The 26,166-nt window shown below is 42.3% G+C and overlaps 1 protein-coding gene across 6 annotated transcripts in view; it reads right to left on the reverse strand.

The window, feature by feature from the left end:
* Positions 1-26,166, reverse strand: part of IP6K1 (inositol hexakisphosphate kinase 1) — a 41,774-nt gene that overhangs the window by 15,020 nt on the left and 588 nt on the right. For 3 of the 6 annotated variants that reach the window (XM_026055071.1, XM_026055075.1, XM_026055070.1), the window contains exons 2-3: positions 25,735-25,790; positions 21,092-21,191 (exon numbers count right to left, since the gene is read on the reverse strand). The gene's annotated coding sequence lies outside the window, so the exon portion shown is untranslated. The other 3 variants (XM_026055072.1, XM_026055074.1, XM_026055073.1) reach the window with 3 other exon arrangements.

Here is a 26,166-nt window from a genome sequence, read left to right on the forward strand (position 1 = left end):
TATTCACCAAAAATTTTCCTATCTCAGTGACAGGGCACAAATATACCAAATGCTGGAGTGTGCAGAGGGAAGGAGCCTAATTAAGATGGAGCTTGATTAAACTTACAGAAAGGATCATATGGAAAATRAAATTAAGCTTGTAACATGAGTACTTAGGCATACACTGCAATTCTTTCTCCTAGAGATTTGAAAGACAAGTTTGGCCATATTTATATCATATTAATCCCAAGACTTCAACACTTTTGCCAGTATCTTGTGAAACCAAGAATTATTTTCTCCTCTTCTGTTTCCTAAAGAAAGAACAAGAAGCCAAGCATTTTCGGCTTCTTCTGAATCAAGAGACCCTGATCTACACAGTTTTAACTATGGCCAGGATGCGTAAACCACTCAGTAAAACCAGTATCTAGATCTGGGGTTAAAGAAGGGTTTTGTCTTAGATGCCAGACTAGCAGGACCTGCACAGGCCCTTCTGCTGTCACCTACACATGAAGTATAGCACACTTTCAAGGAGGGATGAGATACTTAAATTCCTTGCTAGGTATCTCAATCCAAGGCACAGACAATACCTGTTTTCTCACACTGGCACGCTGCAGTTATAGCTTCTCATTTTTTATGACAAGTTTTAGCATACAATAGRGTGCTAGGAAATGTTTGTGATGTTTGGCAACCTATGGAACAGGTGCTCTGGAACACTCTGCGAACACCTGTTAGGCAGCTGTCTGCAAACGAAGGTAACTGAAGCCAGTGGCTCAGACGGCCTCTTCCAGCTTGCATTCCTATTCTGCACAGTGCTGTAAAGATGGCAGTTCTGGGGGTAACATCAGGCTGGGGTGTGGGAGAGGACTGCATATAACAGGGATATGGGTTGATTTAATTCCCYTGCTGCTCCTTTCTCCAAGCTTCCCCTTCTTTGCTGGAGACACGTAGCACACCGGCAGGAGGGCACAGGCTGCCTGAAAACCTGCCAGTCCTTATCACTGGTATCACTGTCACTGCAAAGATGAGGCTGAAGGAAGGTCCAGTCCTACTTACAACCACTCTTTCCTCTCCAGTAGGCAGCAAGGCATGAGAGCTGGGCGAGAGGGAGCTGAGCTGCCAAATCTCACTACACCCCACTACAAGTGCACACTTCCTCAAAGTAAAGGGCACCATCTCTGCTTAGAAACATGGGCCTCGATTCAAGCCTGAGAGTTTCCACAGCAGCAAGACCTCACTGAATATGTACCTTAACATAAGGTTGCTTTATCAGCATGAGCCCAGAAGATTTTCTTCCAAGCTTGTGCCCAGGAGAGCGGGGCCATCCAGTAACAGCTTTGCATTTTATAGGCAAGATGAAAATACGACACATGCTCCCTAGAGAATAGCTTAGGGAAGATCAATGCTTGTGAGGCCRCGTCACTCAGCTTTTTGAGTTAAATTTTGGCTTCTCTTCATCTCATTTACAAAGAGAGAGAAAAAAAGCCTGCATTGGATACAAGGTATTTTTAAACAATTCAAATGCAAACACTGTCATTCAGCACAGCTCCCAGATCCAACACAGTCAGAGAATTCATTTTCAGCAATCACAGACTATAAGAAATCAACTTGGCTCATCAAGGAAGGACATATCCCGAATTCACACCAGTGAAGGGAAGCATGGTAAACCCATCAGCAAGCAACTACAGCCCTAAAAAAATCACATCAGTCCCACTGAAGAGGCTTGGCTCAAAAAACTAACTTGGAAAGAATTTGCAACTCAACTTCCAGCCTGAAAAATAAACAGAGAGAACAGCTTCATCTCCTGCCTCAAAAATGTTTCAAGTTTTCATTAATGGTGATAGTAAAGCATATTTGCTCTTCAGGCACAGATCCTGGCCTMCTCCCTAAAACGAGGCCTAAATAAGCCAGCCCCCTAAGGAAATCTTGAAAGGCTACATGATTATGTAGGTAACTCCACCCAAATGCCTCCCTGCTCCACAAAGAGGACAGAACAACTATGCTGTCAGAGTTGAGTGTTAGGAGGAACGCACTCATGTGGAGGAGGAAAAGATGCACTTTGGTGTCAGCTGTGGGTACCAAATTCTACAGCCTCAGCAGCATCACAAGCTGAGACAGATGAGCAGGTAAACATGCCACACTAACCTGCTGACACAGAGCCGGAGAACGGCTCACTGCTGGTGGTGCTTATACTGAACTAGAGGACAACACCACCCAGCAAGCAACTGCCGGCAGAGAAATGGAAGGTGTGATTTTGTGGCAATGCGCACAGTGCTTAGCGAGATGGACTGGCAGGGGGAACTGCTCAGTGCCAGAGGGGTAGCCCCACCAAACAGGCAAGAATCCACAGCAACCACTTGAGGGGCAAAGGCTCAGGTCTCTGGTTTGCATCAGCAGAAGGGCAAAGAAGAAAAACTGGTACCTCATAAGCAACCTCTTAGCCAGTCTTCTCCATGCTAAACAGGCTTCAGAAGTCTTCAGAGGTGCCAAGGTCAGAGCCAAGAAAGTCAATTTGGCCTAATCACCTACAGGGTAACTGCTGGCTCCAAAGCTGGAAAGATGCTGTCATCATACATTTGTGCAAGAAGCTCCAGAACTTGAGCTCCCACTCACACCTCCACACAGACTTGACAAGTAGGAACAGTCATGTTTCTTGGGCAGGGGCCCTCAGGCTCCCAACCAGTACAGTACAAACACCTGGAACGTGGGCGGGAGGATGGGACAAGATCCTCCCAGCTTGCACAAGAACACAAGGAAGCCTTCAGTGAAGGCATCAAAATCTAGACAAGGAGAATACTTGTGCAGTAACAAAATCAATTTTCAGACTTGAGAGAATGGCTGATAGGAACTGAAAAGAACAGCTGATGTGCTGCTTCTTACCTGTCACATGTAAAAAGCAAAGCACAGGAACCAAAGTGTGGATTTAGCAAAGGGAAAAACAACCACCTTACTCGACTCAGGAGCAAGGGCACACATATACTGCACTTTCAGACCATATGCAAGCTGCCAGAGAAGAGGAGAAAGAAGAACAGTTTCAATGGGGAGGATTATTTAGCAACCAAGAGATGAAACTATCTCAACTCAAATTCTTGTCTTTAAATAAATAATAAATAAAATAAAAATAAWAAWAAAAAAATCAATATTATGTTCAGACTGCTTTTGGCACTGACTGAGCTAACTCAGTTTCTAACTACTCCTTCAGTTATTTCCAGTTATTTCTTCAGACCATGGTTACACAGACAATCCTCTGGACAGCTGTGCCAGCATGAGCAGCACCCTCACAGTCCCTCTGCTGTGCTGGAACAAGTGCTTACAGACTCTTGGTGAATCAAATTAAGGAAATGATCAAGGTTAAAAATAAACTAGCATGTTGTGTGGGGKTTTTTTTGTTTTGTTTTGTTTTTAAAGGATTACTTTTCAACCCAGGTCAGATGCCCAGTCTATTGTGCAGCTGAACAAACAGTTGTTTCAGCACAAGGTGCCTGAATTGCTGATGGCTATCCTGCTGAAAGCTCACATTTGCATTCCCCGTTCACCTCTTATTTCATGGCTGCTGTAGAATAGGATTAATTACTAAACTGAATGCATAGGGTATTTTATTGCTGCAGCTCACAACCTGTGTGGAAGGTCTTCTTTAATGAGACGTATTGAGGTCACACTGATGAGTACCCTACAAGTAAGGCATGGCTACCCAGCTCCCCTGAGCTGCTATTTGTCCTGAATTTTATGTCATTTTGCAGTCTGCACATTGAAATAAAGTCATGACTAACAGTCACTGATGTGAATGAACAGCTTTGGGCCAAGTTCTGAAACAAACGTCTTCTAGAAATTGCATAACTATCTCAGTAATCTTCCATTCAAAAACTCAAGCTAACGTAGATACCCATCGTTTTGAAGACTGTGTCATCTGGGGAGTAGGAAGTCTACCTGCAGTTCTGCCAGGTCTTTGATTGCAGCTGAAAGTCAATTTTAAGAAGAAAGTACAAAAAGAAAGATGGAAAGCCAAATTAAACACTAAGCAATGAAGAAACGCTAGTGCACTTTAGAAATGACCATGAGAGAAACAGGCTGAAGGTTCTTTTCCCAAATTACCAGTTCAAACACTACTCGAAACAAAAACAACTGAAAATACTTCCTATTTGCTGGCTGCTTAGCAACCTACTCAAAAGGACTTGGTTCTCAGTTCTCTGCTTTCAGCTGGTGACAGGTATCCACATCAGAACCACACACCATTATGTAAGGCGTTCTCGTTGAAAATAAGACACAAAAGATTGAATAACCAGGAAGATCTGACTTCCAGAACAGGGTGGGAGGCATGTTAATGAAACAGCTTATGGGAAAGTTAGGTTTCTACAGTTTCGGTTGTGCCTGCTCTAGAAGGCAAGAATCTCAGTCTCCAGAGTTGTCCAGCAGCAACATTTTGTAAACGTCAAATCAATTCAGGAGGACTCAGAAAACTGACAAAATTGKTTTTTGGCAGATTCTACTTCTCGTTCCTTAACATGCATCTCAGGGTAYGGTTCCATGACAGCTTAAATAAATCTAAGTCAGCACTCCTCAACACAATCCTCTCTCCTGAGTCAGCACTGGCACTCACCTGACCCTGCTCAGAAGCCAACTTGGCCAAAAAAAAGGTTCTGCCAGTGTGCCTTCCTGAACTGGTTTAGTGCCAGTGCCTACCAAAAGGAAAGGGCAGAATCATCCTGCTGGGGTGGGAAGGACACCAGTAGCAGTGCCAACTTCATTCAGCTTAAACTGAACTGCAATCACTTGTTTAGAGAAAAGTTTCACCATAAGTTTAAAGAGACCTAAGTTGCTGTTCCCAACAGAAAGCTGATTCAGTTCTCTCCTGCCCCCACACTCCAGCTGCCTGCTTTATGCTGGCATCAGCACTCTTGCAGACAGCTAGATTAAGGACCTGATCTGTTAGAAAACTAAAAGAGCAAGACATAAAACAAAACAACAGGAAAAAAAAACCAAAAAACTTAGTTTTCAGCTAGATAAGGTCCCTAACGGACCTGGACACGTGGTTAAACAAGCACTAGGGCCAAAAGAAGGGAGAAGGTGGCAACCTGTGACTAAAGGCAAGAAAAGGAAAGACTTGCACTCCAAGTGACTGTTAAGCTGCACTCTTATTCAACAGGGTAAATTTCACAACAGGACTACATACAAAAATATTTTTGTACAAAAGATGTAAATTGTATATAAAAAACATCAGTAGTTCTAATTCTTCATGTTTTAAGTTTCCATAACATATCATTAATATTTCAAACGCCCCATTTCACCAAAACTAAATCCGTAATTTACTTACTGCTAGCGTTATTTTCAGAGCAAAAGAGCTACTAAGAATATAAAAAGGAGAGTGAGAAACAGCCTGTTGTGATTAACTAGGGCATGACAGCAGCAGCATGTGCAAGCAGAACTGACAACAACGTTATGCAAACAATGCTGATTCATGAACAACAAAGAATTCTTAGAAACTGCTGCCTGGGTTATGTCCAAGGCTCTCTTTACCTTAGTTAAACTACTAAGAAAGTCACTTCAGGAAGCCGACCACATCTGCACAACTGAGCTTTCCTGGAAACAACAGCTGAGCTGTCAGAGGCTTTATGTTAGAAACCACTGCATCAGTTACTGTAAAGCAATCCATAATCAAAATGGCTTTAGCTGTAACACACACAATTTAAGCATGAATATTACCCAGAACAACTGTCAGGTCAAGATACCAGAGCTCCCTGTGTGCTGTCATATCCAGAAAGGTGAAACTCTCACGTGACATGAAGCTGAAACTAGGAATTTGTCCCCTGCCTCACTACCAAAGGGGGCTTGTGCCATCACAGCTCCAAAAATTGCACGTTATCTCTCATGTCTGCTGGAGACCTAACRCATCACCATGCTGTGACACCTTAATGCTCATGACATTACAGGGTCTTTTCAGAAGAATTTCACTTATTTGTAAGATACTTTCAATGACTACAGCCCGGCATCATTTCCATGTGATCAACATACAGCTTTGTTTCAGCTAGCTCTTGCCACTGCCTGTAATATATTATTCTGAACACAGCATAGATCAAATAGGGGATTCCTGGTAGCTCTAGTTTTGCCTCAAAGATATAGCAAATTCAATTTCTGCATGTAATCTTGCTGCCACTTGGAGGACAGAACACTCCAAAGAACAGTCTGCACTACTTCCATACACAGCTCACTCCTCCAAAATTCAGAGTTGTGGCTGTTTCTTGAATATGCAGCAAGTTTCCAGCACTAACATATATGGACAATCTTGCACAAGAAGCAGATCTTTTCAAAGAAAACAACAATATGTTGATGAGCAAGTACTACTACATCTCTAACACATCACTAGAGTATCATAAATCAGAAACAAGAAGTTTGTCTTAGATCCTTGACAGCTGACCCTTAGCCATCAAGCATGGGAAGTATTTCTCTTTAAATACTAAATATAGATATTAAAGGATCTTAAAACATTAGGAAGAAATTCAGCAAAGTCATCATTTAGGACTGCATTTAGGCACCTGAATTTTTCACAACTCTCCAATACAAGTAAAATGGGTACAACAGAATAAGGCAAAGGTAAAACTGCAGTGAAGCTGCATACTGTCAAGCAGAAGAATGCAGTCATATTTAGATCAAAGCATGCTGCAAGTATCTCAGAGAGGCTGACATCTGAATAGAGTAAGGCTTGGTAGCACTGTCATATTAGACTACTGTACCATATACACATAGCTGTCTTCTGGTATATAATCTCTGCTTGTGTAAACAACATAACCAGAGTAAAAGTTTCCTCTCCTGTGAGATGAAATATATAAAAAAAGGAGAGAAACTGATCAAAGAGGCACAGTTTAGCACAGGGATTGTTTCTCACCCTACAAAAGGTGACTTCCCAAAGCCTCTTTGATTCTCCTCTCCTGTAAGAGGATTAAGAATCTTATCCTTGGGAGACCTCTGCTCAGTTACTGGTCCACTGATATTACACATTAATACTATGTCTCATCTCTTCATTTTTATCAGTAGCAAGATACTAGAAGAATTTAAAAGGTCACTGCTCAAAGATCAAGACTTTAAATGGAACCTCTAATGCAAGCAGGAAGAGCAAAACCAACAGCACTTGATGGTAACTCTGCTTTGTGGCTGTCACAATCAATGCACAGGCAGTCTGCTCAGTGCTTCCATGCTCAAATGCTAATTCAGCTTATCTGCACATCCAAGATGCAGGCTACACTTGGAAGCTGCCATTTATTCAAGCAGCGACTAAAAACTTGAGACCTCAATGTGCCCCCCCACCCCTCAAAAAAAAATTAGGGGCAAGGCTAGTGAATATGGTTCACAGCCCCATAGCTCATGCACAGACTCTACCAAACCAAAGAAAAAGTCTCAGAGAGCACCAAGCCCATGTGTGTTTTCAAGAAATAAGGAGCAATGCACTGCAACAGCACACTGGCATCTCAAACGGGAAACCAAGGAGTAGACTGGGTCAAATCCAATTCTACAAATCTTCATTTTTTTACACAGACCAGGAACAAAAAATTTCAGGACACAACTTCTCATTCTTCTGTTTTTGCACCTTTCCAAGGAGAGGTCATTGGAGTACTTCTTAATGGGGTCTCAGTGAATTAAGTCCTTAATGACTCCTAGACAACAGTAATCAGGAAATCATCTCTAGCTATTTAACTGTGCATAGATGAGAAGCAGTCTATGCTGCCATGCAGGTAAACATATGTTTTTCTTTCATAATGTAATCCAAGTTAAAATGCATTATGAATTCTGTAGTTACAAAAACTGCAAAGACTAGACATTAAGAGAAACTCTAACAATCAGGAATACATTGCCTGCAAGGATGCAGAATCTATGTGAACAAAGGTTTTCAAGATGAGGTTAGACAAATATACAACCTAATCCCAATGGATACAGTCAATTCTGACTTGGGACAAGTGGTAAAATTTTCATAGGAGGGGGGGAAAAAAAACAACAGTATGTGGCTGATATAACAGATCTTCTCCGATGCATCTGGAAAAACACTCCATGTTTTTGGTGGTCTGTATTTATAGTCTAACACTACGTGACAACAGCATTAAGACTATATAGTGCAGCAGCTAGGAAAAGACAAGTACTTCAACCAACAACTGCACAGAAAAACTACACTGTTTACCACAAAAATAACAAAAGCTATAAGGAGCTAAACCCATGAAGAACGATTACTGAAGCTGTAAGTGCAATGGAGCTCAAATTACATTCCTTAAGTAGTTCCGATAAAATAAGAATGACCTGCAGCTTCCTAAGAGACACCAGTAACTGAAAGAAATAAACAGCTTGTGGTGAACTTGGATTTTTCATATCTGTTCTCCAATTCTGAATTATGAGGCTTTTAAAAAGGAAAAAACAACTTTGATTAAAAAAAAAAATTTCAGTTGCTGCAGGTAATTGATTTCCACAGAAAGACCCACAACTAGGACAAAACAGAATTTCTAATTACTATTTTTAATTCTGCAGTGACAAAAAACTCAAGATAAGCATTATGTAAGACCATTAACCTCTTTGTTCATAACTGGCACCTTAATTTAGCACACTACCACATTAGGTAGCATAATCTGAATTCTTAATATTGAAGTGTAGCACTGACTGCAGCAAGGCAATAGCAGCAATAACGAAAAGCAAAGATATCTGAAAGCAAGCATAACATATTGAAATTTGTAATTACAGTTCCTCAGGCACAAGCAGATATACCTGAGCCTAAAAGCTCTAATGAAACAGTACTCTTTCCAGATCAGGAATCCCCAAAAGATTATCAGATGCTCCCTAGTATTTTCCTTGTAGCCCTAACAAGTTGTGAAATCCAGACCTTAGTGTCACTTTGAATTTTGGGGTGGCAGGGTGGTATCACCTGTAATATCACACACTGTTTGCCAGCACTCAGACATACTGCCGCAGGGAGCATCTCAGGAACACTGAAGAGAAATCAAAGTATGCAGTAAATCTGGACTAATGGAAAACCTCCAGTGCACCTTCTAACTAGAAAATGGGTCAAACGCAGGCAAAGAGGCTGTAACCTGCTGAAAATGAGATTCAATAAGATTTTGAGCCACTGTTTCTTCTTTACAAACTAACCTCTCAGCATTCCATAAACTGCCACAGAAGACACATGTATAAGTCAGGTATGACTAACGTCTAAATACGGTTATGTATAATATTCCGTAAATACAGATGACTCCAAGTGAAAAACAAAACAATGTGAACTTGAATAACTTCCTTTCAAGTCAATCCCTCTCCCCCCAACAGAAAACGCTTATCAGTCTATGCTGATAATAAGCAAGACTGATTAATTTCAACCAGACAGTCTTTTGAACACTGCCTTCCATCCAGGTCCACTGTGGCACACAATGACATTCAGAAGGAAAAGACAGACAGGTTAAAAGCCTACTTTCAGAAGCTATCATCCTCCTGTGTGAAAAGAGCTCTCTCCATGAACCACTATTTCATCGTCACCTGGCTCCATGTACTCGTCACAGAATTCCCTGATGTGTTTAAATTTATACTCTACCCATCCAGACAACAATGTTCCAACTTGCATACAAGGATATGGCAGGAGAGAGCGTCAAAAGGCTTAGCAAAGTTAAGCTCAGTGGCCTCCACTGCTCTTCCTCATGCACAAATCTAACCATTTATCACAGAAGGCAATGAGGTGGGTCAGCCATGATTTATCCTTAGTAAATCCATACTGACTGTTCCCTAATTCCTCTCCTTCACACATCCGAAAATACGTTCCAAAAGGATCTTCTTCACGATTGTCCCAGGGACTGAAGTGAGGCTGACCAGCCTGCAGTTCTCTAGATTGTCATTTTGGCCTGTTTGGAAGATGAGTGCAACATTTGCAACATTCTGTGATGGTGGAGTTCAGGATCCTGTGAGGAGGAAGCAGGGCAATAAGTAGGATTGCAATCCTGGACTTCAGGAGAGCAAACTTTGGCCTCTTCAGGGACTTACTTGGAGGAATCTCATGCATTAGGGCCCTAGAAGGAAGATGGGGGGGGGGGATCCAAGAGAGCTGGTTAATATTCAAGCATCACTTCCTCCAAGCTCAAGATCGGTGCATCCCTATGAGCAAGAAGTCAAGCAAAGGCAGCAGGAGACCTGCATGGATGAGCAAGGAGCTCCTGGCAAAACTCAAACAGAAGAAGGAAGCATACAGAAAGTGGAAAGGGGGACAGGCCACTTGGGAGGAATATAGGAGCGCTGTCAGAGTATGCAGGGATGTGATGAGGAAGGCTACGGCCCATTTGGAATGAAATCTGGCCAGGGATGTCAAGGACAACAAGAAGCGCTTCTTCAAATACCTCAGTAGCAAAAGGAAGAGTAGGGGAAATGTGGGCCTGCTGCTGAATGGGGCGGGTGCCCTGGTGATGAAGGATACAGGGAAGGCAGAGTTACTGAATGCCGCCTTTGCCTCAGTCTTTACTGCTCAGGCCAGCCCTCAGGAATGCCAGACCCTGGAGGCAAGAGAGAAAGTCTGGAGGAAGGAAGACTTTCCCTTGGTCGAGGAGGAGTGGGTTAGAGATCATTTAGGCAAACGTGACACCCACAAGTCCATGGGCCCCAGTGGGATGCATCCACGAGCGCTGAGGAAGCTGGCGGATGTTRTTGCTAGGCCACTCTCCATCATCTCTGCAAGGACATGGAGAACAGGAGAGGTGCCTGAGCACTGGAAGAAAGCCAATGTCACCCCAGTCTTCAAAAGGGGCAAGAAGGAGGGCCCAGGAAACTACAGGCCAGTCAGCCTCACCTGCATCCCTGGAAAGGCAATGGAGCAGCTCATCCTGGAGGCCATCTCTAAGCATGTGGAGGAAAAGAAGGTGCTCAGGAGTAGTCAGCATGGCTTCACCAAGGGGAAATCATACTTAACCAATGTGGTAGCCTTCTGTGCTGGACTGACTGGCTGGGTAGATGAGGGGAGAGCAGTGGCTGTTGTCTACCTTGACTTCAGCAAGGCTTTCAACACTGTCTCCCATAACATCCTCATAGGGAAGCTCCGGAAGCGTGGGTTACATGAGTGGACAGGGAGGTGGACTGAGAACTGGCTGAATGGCAGAGCTCAGAGGGTTATGCTCAGGGGCGCAGAGTCTACTTGGAGGCCTGTAGCTAGTGGTGTCCCCCAGGGGTCAGGACTGGGTGCAGCCCTGGTCAACTTCTTCATCAGTGACCTGGATGAAGGGTCACTGCAAGTTTGSTGACAATACAAAAGCGGGAGGAGTGGCTGATACACCAGAGGGCTGTGCTGCCATTCAGAGAGTCCTGGACAGGCTGGAGAGTTGGGCAGAGAGGAACCTCACCAAATTCAACAAAGGCAAGTGCAGGGTCCTGCACCTAGGGAGGAGTAACGCCATGCACGAGTACAGGTTGGGGGTTGACCTGCTGGAAAGCAACTCTGTGGAGAAGGACCTGGGGGTCCTGGCGGACAACAAGGTAAACATGAGGGAGCAATGTGCCCTTGTGGCCCAGGCAGCCAGTGGTATGCTGGGGTGCATCAGGAAGAGTGTTGCCAGCAGGTGGAGGGAGGTGATCCTCCCCCTCTCCTCAGCCCTGCTGAGGCCACATCTGGAGTACTGTGTCCAGTTCTGGGCTCCCCAGTACAAAAGAGATATGGAACTACCGGAGCAAGTCCAGCGGAGGGCTATGAAGATGAGGAGGAGACTGGAGCACCACTCTTACGAGGAAAGGCTGAGAGAGCTGGGACTGTTTAGCCTGGAGGAGACTGAGAGGAGATCTTATCCCTGTATACAAATATCTGAAGGGAGGGTGTTAAGAGGATGGGGCCAGACTCTTTTCAGTGGCGCCCAGTGACAGGACAAGAGGCAATGGGCACAAACTGAAATGGGAAGTTCCGTCTGAATATGAGAAAAACTTCTTGACTGTGAGGGTGACAGAGCACTGGAAGAGGTTGCCCAGAGAGGTTGTGGAGTCCCCTTCTCTGGAGATATTCAAAACCCACTGGACGCAATCCTGTACAATGTGCTCTAGGTGACCCTGCTTGAGAAGGGGGGGTGGACTTAAATGATCTCCAGAGGTCCCTTACAACCTCAACCATTCTGTGATTCTGTGATTTGCCTTTGTCCTGTCAGAGACCTCCCAAGATCTCCATGACTTTTAAAAAATGACCATGGCCACACTACAACCTGGGCCAGCTCTCAGCAACCTTGGGTGCAGCCTGTCAGGTCCCATGGACTCATATGGGCCAACTTCTCTCAAGTAATGCCTGTCTCAACCTTCGTCTGCTGCTGGTTGTTGTCTCCTCCTTGAGCCCTGCCCCTAAGCACAGAGGCCTGGGAGACCTTGCCACTGAAAATGGAGGCAAAAAAAGCACTGAATACCTCAGCCTTGTCTGCATCAGCTATCACTAATTCACCCACCCCGTTCAGCAACACGTCCACATTTTCCATATTCAGCCTTTTACTACTAAGTTAGGGGTAGAAGCTACCGCATACATTACCACGGACATTGTGATATGCACTGTCCTGAGAGAAAGTAGTTGTTTCTACAATTCAAAGATAGAAATGCAGACTAACAAACTGAATTTGTTCTGTCTGTGTTCCAGGTTGTAGAAGAAACTGGAGGTCTCATTGCAGGATGTAAAACCATCTCACTGGAGAGCTGCATGACCTGTTTCTAATGCGCTCAGCAAAAGAGCCTCTCTTTCACAGTCAGCAGTGCCGAGTGAATTTACCATTAGAAGTCTGCTAAGTACAGAGCAAGCCTAGGGCGTCCTGAAAACCATAGGAAACAAAGTTTCATGGAGAAATCCTTTTGAGCTTTAATTAAAAAGAATTAAGACAATGGAATAAAGAACAAAGATTTTTGCCCAGGGAGATGCCAAGTATCTAGACTGCTCTAGGTGTAGAAAGAGAGATGCTTTCTGATGCCTCTGTATTCTCATGGTCCTCATATGCATAATATCTCAATGCATCAGATGAGGGGGGGATGTCGGGAGAGAACTCAAAGCTGTTCCAACACTCCCTGGGAGAAAGGACAACCGAAGGACAGACAACACTTGCAGCCTAGGCCATGGCTGCAGGCTTCTGGCATTGAGTAGTCATCTCACTATGCCATGCTCACACTGCCAAAGCAGTGGCAACGCCTGCTGTGTGTGAAAGCTAACATGGAAGTGTAACACAAATAAGCAAAAGTACATTTTAGCAGACTCCAGAACTCAAAAGTCTCCCCTGCCCCCTTCTGGGAACAGGTGGATTTGAAAAATTCAACCCCTATTCCAAATGATAAAATTGCTTACTTGGGCAAATAACCAAGAGAAAACCAGAAACAGTCCCTTCAGCAAAGACATGGATATAATTAAGCACATCTCTTTCATCAGCAGAGACTCAGAAACTGGATTTTCCCTATCCACACACAGAAGCCACTGACAGAAACTCATGCCTGCCAGAAAATGGACTGTCAATACACTACAGCTCCCCTGTTATAACCAAGCCAATTCATTTCTCAGGTCACAAAGCAGATGCATAAAGCAGACCCCTATTCTTTACCCCAGTATCTCCACTACTTATTTCTCCAAAATAATAAGACACAATAGCAACTACACCAAAACTTATGTGATATGCATTAACTGCTCATAAAGCTTCTCCACAAGTTATAGAAAACATTCTTTCAAGTTGCTGACTGAGACCTGACTTAAGCACAAAATCTTTTTGCAATGACTTGCCAACCCCTTGTGTTTATCTTGAAATCTTAACTGCAAAAGACAAACTGAATTCATTAGGTCTAGAGGAGGACAATTCCCTAATCTGCCTTTTTTTTTGCACCACTAATGATGAAAACATTACGCTGTTTGTCTCTGTGTATTTTTGCATTTCACAGCATTAAAAACAGAGTCGCCCTTTCTCTTCCCCTCCAGAATGCAGATAATCAGATGCTTTTGCTTTGGCTCTGCTTTACCTGTGTACTACTAAAGAGAAAAAACAAGCAAAAACCTTACATCTCACTCCCAGGTGTGACAAGGGGAATGCAGCGTGGCTACCGTTAAGCACCAGTTTAGTAGCTGGAAAGAGACATGCTTCTCAGGAACTCAGTACTCAGGAAGCGGCAAAAATGTTTTGTCTTGCAGGAATCAGAACAATGCCTAGTTTTAAACCTATCAAGTCTAAGAGTTAAGCTTGAACGTCAAGAACAAAACTTACCACAAAGAACCATCATAAGCAAACTAATCTCATCCTTAAGGACTTTTAAAACCAGCATTTAATTTGGTCCTCCTCAAACTGACTGTAAAGCAACTTTATAATTATGAGATAACTATGTGCTTCAACACCACTATGACCCATCTCCTCCTCCAATCTACACATTGCTCTGTTCCTGAGCTGTCTCAGAATTATATGGAAACCAACAGTGTTTGATAAAGGGATTCCAAGCAATTGTCTCTGTTTTAAAAGAACTGAGGACTACAGGATCTTTGCCTTCAAGAGATCTCTAGTAATGCCCATTCAATACAGCTCCTGCTTTAAGAAAGAGGACAAGCATGACATTCAAACAGGAGGACAGCAGTAGTACACACAAAAGGTCTTACTTGTGGCCAGAAACAAATACGTGCCTTAGCCATGGGGCAAGTCCTACCTGTGCCCCTTGTCATCGCTAAGTCACAGCAACATCCTCACCAGGGTTAAGTCCTGCCAAAACTGTGTGTGATACACAAAGAGCACCTTTCTGAGCAAAAGCAGGTGAGTACCATGACTTTTAATGCTTTGTCCAAGTATGCTGCACCTACCCTTCCGTGTAAAATAAGGTACTAATAGCAAACTTTATAGCTTCATGTGATCTGTATCTCACTACTCAAGCAGAAATCCCACAAACCCAGGGATACACCAAGGCATTTTTGCTGTCAAAATTTATTTGGCAAGTAAATGGGGGGGGGGGGGGGGAATCTGCATTAGGATTGTCTTGGTCTTACTGTGCAGGTAACACGGACCTATTATTTTGCCTTAGCTACACTTGTTAGCTGCCCCATGTAGAAAAAGACAATATTTGCATTTGGCAGGCTCCAAATCACATCAGGTTGTTTTACCAGACAGTGAGCTCTTGTCTGAGCGCTGTTAAAACATTAAAGTCAGGAAAAAAAAGCAACTCTTACATCCCTCTACTGAAGTTTAACAGGTAAGCAAAGTGCCCATTTGATTTGGTTAAGAGATTCTTTGGATAATAATCATGTATATGAGATCATTCAAATGGAAAGAAATGAGATGTAATCAAAAAAAAGAAAGAACTAGAAATGGGTTACCAATCTTGGTGCTTCTCTTGAACATTTCAATGATGTTGGTCAAACTGCTCAGACTTGGTATACTTCAGCCATCTGCAAAACAGTCTTTCAGAAAAAGGAACAGCAGAACAGTCAAGTAAACTATCTGCATACTGTTTTGCAAAGACTGCAGCTTGAGATTACTTTATTTCCCATGATCAACTTGCATTCCAGTTCAGCTTAGTCCTACCTGATAATTAAATTCAAGAATTTACTAATTTGTGTCCCTGCCCATCAACAGCTGCACTGAATTTGTTGATACAGACTAAAATTAGGACACTTTCCAAGTGAATGCAGTGCTGTGTTCGGCCAAAGAACCAAACCTTTTAGCAGCTTTTTTGCTCAAATGGTAGAAAGAGAAAAGGAGGATCTAGCAGCATGTCTGTGCATTTACGCTCTTAGTTCCACAGAAAGACTTAAGAGCATAAGATCAAGATTATCCAAATAAATTCATTTCACCCTCATAAACAAAGTCTTGTGTCAAAAGCACAAGGAACAGCTGTTATCTAGTGGTTTCTTCTGATGTAGTGCTGAGACACTGATACGAAACAGAATTTGGAGGGTTTCTTCTTAAGCAACTAAGGAAGATCAGAGACACAGAGAAATCCAAGGCAGCCAGATGTGGTGTGCTCCAGACAATAATGCCTGTTGATGCTCAGGACACAGCTTGATTTACTGTATGAGAGAAGGGAACTGCAGGTTGCTCTACCATGCCAAGTACACACCCATTCTGAAATAAATAGAACAAGATTTGTAGGGAGAGGTAAAAATTTTATTAGGCCACCTGATAGAGGACTCCCTTCCCCCACACAGCCCAATTTATTTATTTATTTATTTTTACACTTTTTTTACACCACTGCTGGAAAAAACACAAATTCAATTGGAAAAAAACGTTTCTGAGGCCATATTTTTTCCACCTAATTATGTTTTGCTTGGAAAAATGTTGGTAGTTCATGCGCTACTCGCGCCGACAAAACACACACTTGCATCACTGGCTCCCTTCTCAATACTCCTAGCAAAATAAGCTGTGTTTTAAAACCACAGTTTTACCGCTGTAACTGTATCTAACTGTATCTACATGAAGGGATTCCACCAGCAGAGCTGCACGACACAGGGATGAACATGCTGATTAATGCAGCTGTCCCAAGCTCTTGTAGCAGAAATGACCTTATAAGCATGTCCACAGGACGTTAAAGCCCCATAATCACATTGCAAATCCATGCCCCCTACTTGATACCAGTTTAATTTTCCTAAGCAGATGACCCCTAAGGGTCACAGGCAAGAAAAGATGAGCAATAACTTCCCAACTTGACACCTCTTCATTCTGAATTTTTCCATGAGAAAGTATTATCAACCTAAGGTATGTTTCCATATACAGTCAACCTACTAAAAATAGAGAGGAGAAGGAAAAAGAAAAATCTGAGCAATTTACTTGCGAGATTGACATCAATGTTAGAAAAAAATCTCAATGAAGATACTGCAAGAAAGTAAACAAAGCCATGGAAGCACACGGATAAAAAGCAACAGGCAGCAGTTTTTGTTTGACACTAGCTACAAGAGAACTTCAGACAAGGGTACGCTCAAATCCCTAGTGACACTGAGAAATCCAACATGGCAAAACATACACAACATAACACTTAAGGTCATGGAAGGGATTTTGATCTGGGCCTTTCTTACACCTGTTACCCTTCTGGGGAGCAGCAAAGTCTGTAAGACTCCCAGTCACTCATACTGAAAATCTTAAGGCTGTTGCCATACTTCAGCATGTTTTGAGGCTTGCAGCATGCTCTGGCTATTTTCTCAAGAGCAGAATGAGGCAGCTAGCCAGTTTCAAGCTTGGCAAGATGTTACCTGTTTTGAAGGGCAAAAAAACAAAACCTGTCTTTTAAAACTTCTGCAAGATCATTTTACCAGAACCCAGCACCGCCATCCTTTGGTGTTTTCTTCTAGCAAAGAACAGACTTTCCAGTGATCCAATGCAGCATGGGCTATGTAAAAAGAAATAAGCAAGGAGAAGAGAGCCTCCAGATGCCAAAGAAACAGCACCTGCACACATTTCTATTGTTTTAAGCACCTTCCAAAGGGAAGACCCCTTTAATACTCCAGGTCTTCATCGTTTCTTTGCTTATACCATACACTGACACTGGATAGCATGCCCTTCAGAATACTCTACCACATCAGCCAGTTCTATCCTGGCTTGAAACAAGACACTCCTCCTTTTCCAATAAGGTGAAAATTTAGATAAATGAAGCATATATTTAACTTCCTATTCACTGCAACAGCCCCAAACAAGCTCTTAAATACTCCGCAGGTCACAGATTTCCAGATCTCTCATCTGGATGCTAAGCTACTCAAGCAGAGCTCAAAGCTCTTCCCAACAGGCTTTCTAGAATGCCAGTTACGACAACCRAGTCCACTGGCTAAGTAACAATGGTGCAAAACCAAAACAAAGTTGTATGTTAAACCTGATCCACTCTCAAACTGACTTGTGTCTATTCAAGTGCAACATCTATCTGTGTGTACGTGTGTGTGTATATATATTATATATATAAAAAATGGTTTTTGCCCTATACTGCTAAAAAGGCACAGCACACTTCCTTTTGAAGACATAGATTGCGACAACTTTGCTTTTAGTAACATGTCTGTCTCAAATGCATAAAAGTTACCTTGATTTTTCACACCTACAACTCCTCTAAAGACACTGGAACAGTGTGTTACGGCTTCTACAAAACATTAGTCTGTCATATCACATGTATTCCCACAGTCAGCTGTGTTATGAAGGTTCCAATAAATCACGGGCCAAAGGTAGCTGGCAAAAGCAAATTTATTTTTCTTTAATTTTCCTCAGCTCAACACAGTTCGATAACAGGTGGTATAAATGTAGCCTCTCAGCCTGGAAGACACAACCTAATGAACACTATGGGGAACAAATAATATACAGTTCTCTAGTAAGAAGATCATAAGATGACTGCCAATGAAAGCAAAATAAACAATAAAAACTGCTTTGTACTCAGGAAAGAGTCAACCTGCCAAACTCGCTACCACAAGATACTGAGCTTATCAGGATTTTTTAAAACGTTTGAGTTTTCTTCTCATTATCATATTACAATATGATGGAGTACAAGAAACACACAGTTTGGAAACACTTCACAATCTAACTTGTAACCTGTAACTGCCAGGTTTGAGGAAGATATTTTAACTGCAGTGAATAAAGTGCATGGTTTACTTTTGCCTGGTGAATGATACATCTAATACCATTTACCAATTTAACTAAGAATATTCAAGTCAAGCTACATTTGCAAATTGGAATCAAATTTTTAAAAGATTGTTTTTTGTTGTTAGATGAACCAAATTATCAGTAGTATGTATGTATTCAGCTGCTCAAATACATGTAAGAGTTTCAGTTTTAAGAATGCTATATGACTAATCAACAGACCACAGGAGCAGAAATACCTGTGATCTTACTCAACTAAAATTAAGAATAATGAAGTGAAAAGTTTTCTGGAGAAAAAGAGAAGTCCAGAGTGTTGATATTAAAGGGAAAAAAAAAACAGCGCGTACAGCTCCTAAGATCATTCAGATTAAGTAAAACAGTGCTATTATTCAGTCTGACTAAAGGAGTTAGAGGTTTCCACTCAGTTCTGTAAAAATAAATGATGCTTAACACATGCCTGAGTAGTACTTACTGATCTGAATATAGGTTACCTTCAAATTTGAATAAGTAAGTTCAGGCATACACTTTTGGAAAAAACTGAAAAATTCAGATCTGAGTTGCATAAAGAAGACTTGTCCCCAGCCAAAGAAGATGCCACTTGCACAGCATAAGAAAAGACACATTACTCAATCCAAATAGGAAATGAAGCAAACCATTTCAGTATTTGCAAATATAAGTAAGTATATCCATAACCACCTTGAATATGGTCGTGTTTAATCTACACAAAATCTGTATATTCATGATTAACTTGATGGGGGGTTTTTGGTGGAGATGGACTGTTTTGAGGGGGGGGCTTTTTTTTTTTTTGCTTTTGTTATTTGGCTTTTAAGTTTTTAAGAAACTAGTTAAAAGAAAGCTTGCATGTGCAGTGTTTCAACACAAACTGAGCTTCAGAGTGCTTTAACAATCCTTGTAAGACAGATTTTAAAAACCGACATTAATAGGTCTTTTTTTCCCTAGATCTGTGGGATAAGATAGTCTATAGCCATGAAGCAGACAGGTATACGAAGCAGACAGGTATACCAGCTCAGAATTGCCATGGAGCTTTACAGAGGTAGACTACAGTTCAGAAAAAGCATAATATTCCTTTCACTAGGCAGCAAGTGTTGTGATGGCCTTCCAAAGCTCCAGAACTTAACTAATTATATTTACAATCCACAACAGTACTCGAACCAACATGAGAGCACAATTATACCTCATATTCAACAATAGCTCCAATATTCTCATTGAAATTACTTTTCGGTTTGAATCTGCCATTGACTAAGGTACAGGACTAAGTAGGCCCCAATTTTCTCTTCCGAATCCTTCCTGCTTTATATAACTCACTGACATCTGTATAGACCATTGCACTGATTTTAGTGCTCAAAGCCGCTCATCACCTATAGTTCAGTGTAATGAGATCATGACTGCCTACCCACATGTGCTTAAGCTGCTTAGACAGTACTGTAAAAGGAAGCAGAGCAAATGAACAGCCATAATAGCTTCACGTGCCTCTCCAAGATTTCTAAACTCACTTTTTGATATCAAAATATTGTCAAGCATTTCAACAGTGGATAACTTTAATCCAAATTAAAGCTTACATGATATTTTGCACGAATGCACTCCGACAGTTTGAAAAAGGGGAAATGCAATGCAGCACAAAACTACCAAAAAAAAAAAAAAGAATCTGAAGGCAATGTCACAGCAAAATATATTAGATATACAACAGTTCACCTTTAAATCAGCACTTACATCTCACAGAAGTCAGCTATGACAGTCACAGAAGCATCACCTGCTAAGAAGATACTGCATTGCTCCTCTTCCTACCACTGGGAAGTAGCTGGGAAACTAGGTATCTTTGATCATTACCTATTGCACTTCAAACTAGCAAAGGCCATTAGTTCCACAGATCAGGGACTTCCGCACCACAAAAAAAGTGATCTATGCTGCACAACTGCTATCTAAAAATACTGCCTCTCTAGAAAATGAAGTCAATTCAGGTTTGTCAGCAAAGAAATGGTTATGCCACAGGTTCAAGTGAGTCGTATCTTTGTTGATCAAGAATTGGGGGAATCAGTGTGGCAGAGTTTCTTCCAAATCCAGCACAGCACAAAGGAACTTTTCAGCCTGAAAGACTATTAAGCCAGCACARTCAAGCCAGACTACCACCTTTCATCAAACTAAACTCAAAATAGAAAGGGGGAAGAAGGGAGGAAAAAAATAGATAAATAAAAGACAGTGAATGAGTTCTGAAGTCATCATAAGATAATTTAGCTGCAGTTCAGCCATCTAAAGGGCCAGAACTGCTAAAGCATAATGGAATTACTCCCCAGATCATGGAAGCTTAGTTGATATCATAAAGAGTTGACACTGATTTGATGAAAAGAAGTTAACAAATATAAAACAAGACCACGCTTTTCATTCTGTTTTAGTGCATTTACTTGGGTGTTCCTGTAGTTTCCTCTAAAGATGACAGCATACTGCCCTCAAATCATACTTACATATACTTACTTGAAGAGTAAAATTATGAAGTAAGAGGTAAAAACAAGAAGTGAGTATCTCTTTGCATGATATTTAATGTAGCTGCAGAGGTACTGTGGGCAAAACAGGAAAGTTACCTTGAAGAAGTCATCCAAGTTCTTTCTGTTGAACAGTCACTGGAATATGGAGCCAACCTCGCACAATCAAGAGGGAGCAGGCTCCCAGAAGCACGTCAGCCTGAAAGATGTTGTATGGAAATGAGTTAGCAAATGCTAAATTAGCTTTTATTTCATTAGATCTTTACCTGCTTCATAATCCTACCAACTCAGACCATTTGAGACCATGCTTTCCTCAAGTCCAGAAATCATAGCAAGTTCTTTTGGGGACACAAATGCTCTCACGCACTTCAAGGCTCTGACAGAGATCTTTACCAAATTTACCACTGTGGCTGAAGAGACCACTGCTCCAACTGCCTCCTCCACCCCTCAGCTGAAGATTACCAACAAGCGGGTGGAGCAAAACAGGATGTGCGTCTCCTCTTCATCTGGCCTGGTTCACAGGCCAGCATGCTCATAGATATTAATGATGAAGAAAGGTTGAAGCATAATATATGAAACTGTGGCAGCTGAGCAGCCACTGCTGTAGTTTCTGATATCAAGGAGGTAACTTTTGGCAAAGAAGCAAGACAGCTGGTAGAAGAGATAAGCTCTCTCTGATTTAGCTTTTATCTATCAGAGTCCTCAATCACGTGTAATAACATCCCACCAGGACAAGCATATTACATCTCATAACCTTTCTTACTGCTTTTATCAGATTTGGTTGACACAGTTCTTCTACTAATATAATTATGGCAATTAGGCACCTGTTATTTTATAACAGAAATAACTGCACCAATCTTAACAGTTGCATGGATACCACTGTATTGATATAGAGGCACCCTATAATAGCAAAGCTTATTCCTTTACCCCAAGAGAAGGGAATAAAATCATTTTTGTGAATGAAACTGACCACATACTGCTAGGGGTTATACTTTAGGCCTTCTTTTGCTTGGTATGTCTTTCCTACTCAAAGCCATTCAAAATACATATAGACAAACCTACAGAAATAAATCAAGTAAGACGGCATACTCCTTAGTATTATCTGCAGAGTAGTTAGCAGCTGATCGGGTCTCTATAGGAACCACATCCATCCCAACACGCAACGAGAACTGCATCCGTGAGAAAGCACGTATACCCAAAGAGCATGCTGGGAAAGCCAAAAACAACAGCTGCTGCCACATCAGAACAGCACAGGCACCACACACAGGCAATGCCTACAAAACAGAAACTAAGAAGCCACACATAGACACTTCCTCTTCCTCCCCCACCACCCTTATGACAGCAGCAACAAACCTGTGATTAAACTCTTGCCAGCATCCTACTCTGCATTCCTGTCACATCAGGAATACAAAAGGGAGCCTGCTAGATGCTCCTCCACACATTGGAAGGGTTTGTTTGGTTTACAACAAGCAATACAAATATTTGACATGATTCTTGCAGAGGTTTCTGTTGCATTTTTATTTCTTCCACTCCTTTTCTTTAGCTCACCTGTTTCAGAGCTCACTAGAGACCTCTATAAATAAGCAACTATGCTTATTTTTGATTCCTTTTCAAACACTGAAAAGTCAGGAATAAATGCAGTTGTTCTTCAGGAAGTCACCTTATATAAACTAGCGAGCACAATTCTACTGAACTGCCACACACAAACTCTAGAAGTTCAATTCTAAATCCTGCCCAGCACCAAGACTGATAGGGTGACACCATGAAAAGCAAGAGAAAACAAGTCAGGCCTCAATTTTCTGTCAATACTAACATGCAGCCTTCTGAGACTATAAATCCCAGCATCAACACTCAGCTGAGGCACATGTCTCAACCACATTACAATCTAATTCGCCATGACCAGATTTGGGGAATCTGGTGAAAATTAGTGAAGTGTCTGGGTTGCAGTGCAGTGCTTGAGTAATGGCCCAAACAAAGCCTTTGTCATATTTTCATGGCTTGAGTATCTGCATTTCAGCCACAGATGCAAATAACATGATTTCCTCTCTGGAGTACAAGATCTGGATACTCAACCTCAAACTCTGTATCTACAGTTCTGATTCCAATGGGAATCACAGGAGTGTCACCCCCTCCCAAACCAGTATGTCAATCATAACTCACCAAATCAATGACGACCCTTAGAAACAGGGAAACATCAACTGAAAAATGAAATCTAAAAAGACAACACGCAATCAAACATCCATACACACATTTGGTGACCCATTAAATCAAAGAGACTGCCAACAGAGAGACTGTGTCCTAAAGCAAGTGGTCAAACAGCCCCACACCTGCACAAGGCTCATCATCTCAAGCTAGTCAAGCTCAGCAAGAAAAGGTCACGCTTTCAGAGTTTAATAATTTTACCCTAAATGAGAAAGCTCCATACATGGAGGCAAGGAGAGAAGCAGCCAACCATAGTGCTCATAAGGAAGGAGAATAGTGTGCCACTGCATTATGAAGAACAAACCATAATGCTCATTCATAAGGCTAACTGATTAAAGTTTCAGGTACAACTTCAGTCTGGGCATTTGTAAGCTTCTGAGCGCTTGCTTTTTTAACCTTGGCCTACAGAAAACTTTGAATGCAATACAAAAATAAGTTGCAGGTCAGCTGATTTATAATATCTGCCATGAGAAGTGATCCTAAAGTGCACCTAATTTTACTTTCTAGTATATTTTATAAGCAGGACACACTGTCATCCCAATGATGAAGCAAACAATGATACTATTCACAAAAGTAGCAGGAAAAAAAGCATGGGCACTACTCTTCCGTTTTTCTAATTCTTTGATTCTAAAATAAATTAAACAAAAATAAAATAAAATAAAGTTTGTTGCACTGTTCCACAGTCGCAGTGCAGGTTGCCATTGAACAAGAAGGAGGTTCCACTCCACCATCAGCCACATATTCCCACTGCATCTCTTGTGCCAGCAAAACCATTTATGCACCCGCATAGCTGGCAGAAACAAACACACCACATTAGTTTGTGTTCAGTTTGATCAGTTCCTGGGTCAGACCCATAGTAAGGGAATTCAGATTCCCACCTGCACAGGCACCCCAGCCGGCTCCAGGGAARGGGCAAGAGTCTCCTGTCGGTTGCAGCCTATACTTAGGTGAGCCTGAAGTGTAAAAGAGCTGAACTCAGAAGGTGGCTAAACCAAAACTCCTGGTGACTGGAAGCAGATCCTAGATACTGTCCCCTTTCTCATTTCAAAATTGAATACTGCTTACTTGCTCCTTTCCTGCATAAGGAGCATGCCAAACTGCCACAAGGGACATAATGGACAACCAGAGCAGAAACTATCCTAGTAAAGACACACACACTGTTCAGAAGAAGATCTACCAGCATATCCTATCCTTTCCACTCCTGTGGTCTTAAGAGATTCCTATAGTAATGACTTCATACAGCAACTTCCTTCTCAAGGAGCCAAAAGTCAATTCCCGTGCTCTCTCAAAAGTCCTTATTGGACAGGAAACAAAGGCAATGCCGTGAAAAGGAAGCTTTAAACCAGCCTAACAAGCTCTAACCAGGATGGCACAGGTTGTTCATCTAGATGCTTGGATATAGCTGCGCTGAAAAAGTCAGGGAGAGTATGAAACACTCTGATGCCATCAGAGGAAAATTTACTATTAGAAAAATTCAAATCGGAAGCAAGAGTTTTACGTAGCTGAAACATCAACCCAAAGTCATCTTGCTATATACAGAGTTCATACTTAATCTCAAAACACATCACTTTGCCCCCAGCTCTAAAACAAAGCACTTACCTTGGGGCAGGGCTAAACTAACCCAGTCACAGAAAAATATTTTGCAATCTCAATGACAAGAAACTGTTACAGATTATCAAGATATCCCTAACGGGCCTATTTAGAGTTATGATGGCAACAACTAATAACTGACATATTTAATTCTAAAAGACTTAAAAGGTCCTGTCAGAATTTCTGAAAAAAGGAAATCAAAGTCTTAGTTCAGTGACTTATTACTAGAATATAGTATTTTTCTACATCAGAAATCTGACCATACAGACAAAGATCAATATATCAGCTGCACATGACAGTTCAATATAAAAAAAACTTTGTGTAAGATATTTTAGTATACTGTTTTGTGAGACGAACTACCAATTAACAAATCAGTCTATTGGCTATAGAAATATGACATTAAGAATACACAAAGATCCAAGTCCAAACCATTCTGGAACCACTCAGTGCTTCATAAGCAAACATCAGAACATGGGATCCAGCTTTGGAAGCTCTGAAAACCAAGTTAAGCCAGGTGAATCTGAAGGGAAGAAAAGCAGATGAAACAGAAACACAACGAGACAGGCTGAAATGAGAAAGGCAGCACACACTAGAGCACACTGCTGGAAAGAAAAATAAGGGCCTTGCTGATTCAGAGCTTTAAGATGGAGGGTTGCAGAGCCTGACACCAGTTCAAATTCACAGTAGCTGAGAAATGAAGAGGAGTCAGTACCAGCTCTCCTAATCCCAGTCCTACCTGGAAACCCAGTGGAAAGTTATTGGTTAAGATCCAGGTCTGCAGACCACTAAACGAGTGAGCACATCCATCTCCAGGGACAGCAAGCTGGCACCTTCCACCAGCACAGCTCCCGGTAACCATTGGGACAGGCAGTATTACCACAGCCTGCCCACACCCCTTCCTCTGCAGAGATGTATGCAGGAAGAGCCCCCAACCCCACTTGTCTCCTCACCATGTTGGTTTCATGTTACCACCGTGGTGCCTGGAGCTCCTTCTTGCCAACAGCTTCTGTGGAATGGAAGGGCACAAAGAGGGGGGAAGCTAGATTTGCTCCCCAGCAGGACCCTCAGAGCCAGGCAGGGGCAGGAGCAGCACAGTCCTGCCAGGGTGTTGCCCACTGGGCTGCCCCTGCCGCTCCTAGGGCTCTCCCCACACAGAGGGATCCCCCACAGCCCTGCTTCCACAGCCGTCCCCCAGAGGGACCTTGTACAGGGGCACACCTGGGTCTTCCCCCTCCCCAACACGTGGACATGCCTGACTTTCCACCTCCCCTCAGCAGACCTTGCCCAGTTCTCCCCGCTCCTCACCTGACCGCACCTGGCTCGACCTGGCTTGGCCCCTGGCTTGCCCCTCCACCTCATGGGACTGCACCTGGCTCCCCCTC

The sequence above is a fragment of the Apteryx rowi genome, unplaced genomic scaffold, assembly GCF_003343035.1.
Source record: "Apteryx rowi isolate R43461 unplaced genomic scaffold, aptRow1 scaffold_98, whole genome shotgun sequence".
Classification (NCBI taxonomy): Eukaryota; Metazoa; Chordata; class Aves; order Apterygiformes; family Apterygidae; genus Apteryx; species Apteryx rowi.